The sequence below is a fragment of the Accipiter gentilis genome, chromosome 4, assembly GCF_929443795.1.
Source record: "Accipiter gentilis chromosome 4, bAccGen1.1, whole genome shotgun sequence".
Classification (NCBI taxonomy): Eukaryota; Metazoa; Chordata; class Aves; order Accipitriformes; family Accipitridae; genus Astur; species Astur gentilis.
In genome coordinates this window covers 31,687,067-31,693,812 of record NC_064883.1, presented here as the reverse complement: position 1 = coordinate 31,693,812, position 6,746 = coordinate 31,687,067, and the positions used below count along the sequence as shown (strand labels likewise).

Here is a 6,746-nt window from a genome sequence, read left to right as displayed (position 1 = left end):
TCTTGAGACAACTTGCAAAGAAAGAGAGATTTTGCAAGGACAGGGAATTCAGCCTTCATTATTATGACTTGCCCCAGGGTTTTGTTCTGCACATCAGCAGTTCTTCAGGAGGGGAAGGACCAGCAGCCACCTCTTAGAACAGAGGGATCCCCTTTCATTTGCGCTCAGCTGTATGTCCTGCATGTTTCTGAAAGGCTATTTTTCTGCATGTGTTCTCAGTGAGAGCAATGCTTCAGTTGGTGCTTGGGATAAAATCTTATGGGTGCTAGTTGCTTTTTCTTTTCATCAGATTAGTTATTTAAAAGCATCTCATTCATGTTCCCTAGAATTATTCTAAAGATTCTCATTGCACTTTTTTTTTTTTTTTTTTAATTAATGAAAGCTCTTGGAGCCACATCTGGCATGTTTTATTGATCATAATCTCATGGCTGGAAGCCTCATCTTGGTAGCTATAGCAACAGAGCTTTTTTTTTTCAAATGTCAACATAACTCCACAAAAAGTGGAGTAGGGGGAGCAGATCATTTAAATTACTGAGCAGCTAATAACTCTTTTTTTCTGTAACCAATTCTGTGTTTTCTAATTTGATACAGTAAATAATGGATAGGAGCAAAGTCTTTTGACAGCTACATCTGCTGTGGAAGCTCATGAAAGAGAATAACACGGATGCACATGGTGTTTCGAGAGTCCTTTTTTGCTGGTTGTGCGTTGCTCCCATCCTCCACTGGGCTGCAGGCATCACGGGCAGGCTGAGGGCATGGACCCTGGAGGAGCGGCACCATGGATCACGTATTCACAGCCCTCTCTCTGCTACCCATCAGGCAGGGGTCTCAAACACTGCCCACGGCAGCAGGGCTTGCTCCAAGCTCTTGGGGGCAAGAGGCACTCCTGAAATGTGCCTAAGGGGTAAGGTGAAATGATATAGACTGAAATTATAACTTTCTATAAGTGCATTCTGATGCCTAAAGACCCCTGTGAGGTCGGCACCGCCAAGTTGTTCTTATCAGAGATTTTCTCAGGTATGTCTACTCAGGCAGAAGTTACCTCTGAACCAGAGGACCAGCAGGTAACCTGGCCTTCATTGCAGGATGGCTCTTTCCTCTGCTTCCAGCTCCGATGTTTGGCTCCGAGAGCATTCGGAGCAGTGTTTCTTCATCCTGCCTAATAGCGGCATCCTGCTAGCACTTGAAAATGGTGATGCTGGGACAGTCAAATGAAGCAGTGGGTGGATGCTGTTGCCTTCCTTGCTTTCCCTTAGGGCTTTCCAGCAAGGCAAGTGGAGAACCGCCCTCAGCCGCCAGCCAGAGCAGAAAGTCAGATCCAGCTGCGGCTGCCTGCCTTTTTCAGGTTTGCAAGAAACTACATATGGGTATAAACTGTATTTCTAAAAAATTCCTAGAGATTCAACCCTTGACATCATCTTTTCAGCAGCTGAAAAAAATAGCCCTTTGGAGGTGCTGGAGAGCACAGCCCTGAGAAAATTGCAGAGGGCAGGCTCCTTCCCTGGGGCCCCTCACAGCTCCCCAGGTAGGGGCTGGAAACTGTTCCCATCAGCTCCCTGGTTGGTGATCCATGCAGAACGCTTCGGTGGCCGTGATGTGTTTCCTCAGTTGACGCTTGCCTTCCCCAAGTCCCACTCCCGGCGTGGGAAGGTCTCCCTGGGGCACACAGCCTCAGGCAGGGCTGAGGTTCTTGGCAATACCCCACAAAGGGCCTATATTTATTATTATTAATTATTGAAATCAAGCTCGCAGCTGGAGGGCAAGTCATCTGGGGGCTCTGCTGCTCTTAATATCACCTATTTGACCCCCACTTCTGTGCAGTCCTCCCTGCAGCCCCACCAGCAATGCAGTGCAAGGCTTTCCCTGCAGATGCCCTTTCCACCCAAGAAACCCCATGGATCAGCCTCTTCTTTTCATCCTGCTCAAAAACCAGGGTGGATTGGGGCTTTTTTTGCAATGTCTTTCCTGAGTTATGTTAAATGTCCATCCATCCAGCGGATGGATGGCTGCGGCTGGGCATAAGTGGCCGAGGCAAAGGCATGCCCCGGCCACTTACACCCGGCTGCAGCCCCGGCATTTTTTCCCCGTGCAGATGATGCAGCCGCTCATGCGTGTTAATCCCAGCGCCAGGTCACTGAGCGGGAACAAGGCAAGGATTGTTCCTCTGGAGCCCAGGGGAAATCGGGAACGCAAGGCACGGGGAGGGGAGAGGAAAGACGCGCCGCCTCATCCCAGACAGCGGCAGAGGGTGAATTGTGTCTCCGTTTCGCCCTGGGTAAAACCAAGTGTTGCTGGTTGCTGGAAGAGATGCTGGAAGATATGCGAAGACCTTCTTGCTGCTGAATAAAAGGGTGAGTTGGCGCGGGTTGGCGCTGACTTGGTGAAACACGTTTCTCCTGTGCTGCACCCACAGAGCACCCCGGGCAAGGAGATTACCATCGGGAAAATATGTAGCTACGGTGCTGCCAGGGATTTGACGCAGCAAAATACTTCTGCTGTTATCGGTTTTTGCTGGTTGACGCGCACATCCCTGCCGGGGCAGGTCCCTCGCTGCTTTAATGCTTAGAAATTTAGGGAGGCGAGGTGGTGGGTACAACATCAGCGGGAAGGACCAGTCTGCCGTGTGGTTAAGGACGGGCTTCGTGATGCTTTGCTTCAAGTTCAGCCGGTCAAGTGCATTGTTGTGAAGAGTGCAATTTTATATGGTGAGAGCAGAAATGGAAGAGTAAAGTATGTCCATAAGAGTAGACAAAACCAGTGTGCCTGGAGAGAATTTCAAAGACAAAATGGCTCATGTGGTTGGGGGAAAGTCAAGGGGACTTCTTCAGAGAAGTGGGTGTTGTGTGGGGCTGGAAAAGAATAAAGGTATATAGAGCTTTTCTTTCCTCAATTTCATTTCTTCCCCTCCCCCTACATTTCCTGAACGCTATCCTGGGAAAAGCCTTTCACCTGAAGCAAATATTTTCTTGTATTAGCATAGCTTAGGGCCTCTAACAGAGCAGAGCTAGAGGAGTTGGCCTGGTGCTGCTACTAGCAATGGGCAGTGTCATTGGCAGGATCATCAAGAGAAAATTCAGTGTCCACTGGGAAGCTTTGGACTCATACAGACCTCAGATATTTTAGAAAAGATTAATGTGACCAGCTTTTATTTTAATTCATGTTGTATCTTTACAGCAGTGACTTGGTGGTGACTATGTACCACCGCACACATCTAAGAGGAGCCTCAGACAACATCATAACCCAACATTTAGGTGTATTCACAGCAACCTGCCTCGACCCTGTAAAGATCTAGCTCTGTTACATCCTGCTTTTCCACACGCGCAGTCATCAAAGTCCCTACATGTCTGTCCCCCCCCAGGCCACTGCAGCCAGGGAGAGGGGAGGTGCTGGCCCCTTTTACACCCAGATTAGGAAGTCTTGGTGGCAGGCAACGTGCTGCAGGGAACATTTCAGTATTTGGTATTCAATAATTATAGGAGCGAGGATGGGAAAAGGCTTTTCTGCCTCTGATGATAAGTGGTGACCTCTAGGCCAGAGACTCACTCTGACTTGACCCAATAAATATTTATGGACTCCGTACAAAAAAGGGAGAGCTTCCACAGGTGGAGCTGAGAGGGCAGCGAGAGCATGAAACTGCCCTTGGGCGGAGGAAGGGGCTGGGCCAGGGTTTCCCACATCTTGGCTGACTATTTTAACCACTAAACCAGTGGGTGAAAGTAGGAGCAATGAAGACCAAACCCAGCTCCTAGATGAACCAAAACAGAAAGTCATGATTCACGTATGGGTCTACAGAGAGGATTCCCTGCTCCCACTTCCTACATTCCTTCAAAGAGCTGAAAAGCCTCCCCTTTCTTTTTTTTTTTTTTGAAGATGGGATTAGAAAGAGTATTTGCAAAGAAGTGTTTCAGCCCTCATGGGGAGCGGGACTGGGCTCTACCCTCCCCAGCAGCGATTCCAGCGGCTGCCTGGGGCACGCCGTGCTCCCTGCACTGGCTTTTCATCTTGCAGGTAGGTACCTATCTCTTCTGTGTCCCCCGTGTAATTGGGATGTTATGAATGCTAGCCGAAAAGTTAAATATCACAGGGTGCCATTGCAGCCTAAATCATCCCTCTGACTCTAGTCAATATTTGCAGCTAGTTCTGTGTGATGATTGTAAGCAGGATTGTTTTCTAGGCTTGGAGCCTAAAAATGCCAGAGAAGGAGAGCAGGGCAATGCATTTAGCTGAGGAGTTAGGTTTATCTTCTGCATGTATTACTGATATAATCATTTGTATTTGACTCAGTCAGTATTCATTTAATACACATGCATTAACAAATACTCATTAAAGTCAGATAGAAGCTGACTGCCATCTGATACACCAAATAACTCAGGCTACTCACGGCAGTACACAATGTATGCAGTATTTATTCAGGTATATATGTAAAAATGCATATGTATGTACACATACGTGTGTGAATGTATGCACGTATATATATGTTTGGATTTCTTATTCCTCGAGACAGTTACATTCTGCTGATCCTTTGATACAGAGGCAGTCCTGTGGATGCTCTCCAGCTGAAATGAGCTAATTCAGTTTACGCCACGAGTGTGGGGTTAGGCAAGGCCGTCCTCCGCTGCACATGCAGCCTCAGCCCACACAGCCTGAAGTCATCAGCAGCCCCACCAGTGCCCGGGGAGGCTGTGGCCGGAGATCCCCCCGCTCCAGGGAGCAGCGCAGCCAGGGGCGAGCATCCCTCTGGCCGGCGGGAAGGGAGCAGCTACCCTGCCGCAGCAGGGCATTAGCTGCATAAACCAACTCGGCGCAGATTGGGCCTGGTGCCAAGTGTCAGACAAGCTCGTGGTTTATTTAATACGGCCGCTTCCAAGGCAGAGCCTGAGTTTGCAACAGTCCTGCGTTGCGGGCTCCCTGCTGTGAACTTGCTGCCCACTCCACGGATCACAGCGAGCGTTCGCTGAGGAGCACACAGCACCCTGAAGATGCAGCGTGTCATCCTCACGCTGTGGCTGGTCGTACCGCCATTGCTGGCAGCAGCACCGCACCGGCTGCTCGTGCCAGGGCAGGCAGAGGGGGCAGCTGGCAATTCAGGCACCTCGCTGTCAGGTAGCATCGGCGGTTGCTGCCACTTCTGCACCAGGCGTGATGGTGGTGGGGAGCTGCTCGCTGCCACCTCTCTTTCTGCACGAGCATCCCCAGAGCAGCAGTAAAGTGGAAGATCTTGTCCTGTACTCCAGTTTACTTGGAAAAAGATATGTCACTAAATATTGACTCTTTGCAATGAGACTAATACTTTCCAAACAGCTGCAGGTCTCTCCCACCCTCTGAAATATTCTTGTGGGGGAGTGACGTGGAGTATGTTCCTCTCTCAAATGTTATTTTCATTTGATGTGTATGCTAATGTGTGTGCAATACTGTCACTGAGATTACCACAGACTGTCACATGTTGGAGACTCTGTACAGCTCGTTTCTATAATGGCACTTCTTACTGCTAAACATTTTAAACTGTTTTTTAAAAATGAAAAGCAGACAACTATTGGGAAAGTCTTGCTCGAGACAGGGAAAACAGGTCCTGGGGGAAAACCATTTTTATTGCTCTCACTTTATGAAACACTTCACAGAGGTCAGACTTCTTTTCTGTGTAAAGATCTCACATGGGGGTACAGAATGATTTTCTGAAACTCTCATAGTATGTTAGTAGCAGAGGTGGAATAGCTGTTATTAATTAGGCATTAAACAATTAAGATGCTGATGGAGGGGATGGGGTGGTAGGGCTGTGTTCAGGCTAAAGCACCTCGCTCTTAGTCTGCCTCTTAAACTGCTCTGAAACAGACTGACACGACATCTTGCCTCTACCTGTACGATTCAGCTGCGCTAGCTGACCTGTGTCCCAGCCCTCCCTATTTCCCCTTGCGAAGGAGGGCAGACCTTTGCCCACAGGAAAGGGAATATTAAAAGAAAAAACAACAACCCCCAAGCCTCAGGAAAGGGCACTGTGCTTTGAAGGGAGCCGGCCGGCTCACCCGCTCCCCGGTGACTCACGTCCTTGGTGGCTGTGAGCAGCAGCCGCGGCACGAACCTGAATCAGGATGTTGATGGATGCCGCGGGCAGCCGTGGGCATGTTTAGACTAAACGGGAGGTTCGGGCTCTCGGGTAGCAAGGCTGTGGCTCACATCGCCGTTCCTGTCACAAAACGGGCACGTACCAGACTTGGCACCGGCGCTTAGGGACGCTGCGTTTGCTTTGCGGGCGCTTTTTCAGCGCTCCTGGCTGTTCACGGCAGCGACCGGCGTGTCACCTGTGGGAGAGCCATAACCTTAATTGCCCGATGGCTGGGTAACTCGGGAGGCGCAGGAGGCGGTGTGCGGGAGGAGGTGTTTGGCAGGGAGGACCCCACGGCAGCGGGGTGCTACAAGGCGCGGTGACTCAGCGGAGCGTGCTGCCGGCCCCGAGGCGCCCGGCCGCCACGCTCCGTCCTGGATGGAGTCTCTGCCTCTGTTCCTCTTTAAAAATTAGGAAATTAGCTTCTTCGGAGCAGTGTTACGCATAGTCATGTTTCGCTAGATAAACCTCCCGGTTGGGTGTGATGCCGGGAAAGGCGCAAGGTTAACGAGTCAGGGCGTCGGAATCTGCTCTTCCTACTTGACAAACGCATGTATGAATTTCACTCTCCCACCGTGACAGGGGGATGTACCTCCGGCTGGCCCTCAGCCTTTTGCTGGCTCTCCCTGCCTAAGAGTCATTGCGA

General features: G+C 50.1%; 1 long non-coding RNA gene across 2 annotated transcripts; it reads left to right on the top strand.

The window, feature by feature from the left end:
- Positions 1-1,259: 1,259 nt before the first annotated feature.
- On the top strand, positions 1,260-6,341 carry LOC126037900 (uncharacterized). 2 transcript variants are annotated; one of them, XR_007505841.1, is made up of 4 exons: positions 1,260-1,345; positions 2,093-2,351; positions 3,871-4,008; positions 4,532-6,341. It is a non-coding gene; the product is annotated as an uncharacterized LOC126037900 (long non-coding RNA). The 2 variants fall into 2 exon arrangements; XR_007505842.1 differs by having other exon boundaries at positions 4,505-6,341.
- Positions 6,342-6,746: the final 405 nt, after the last annotated feature.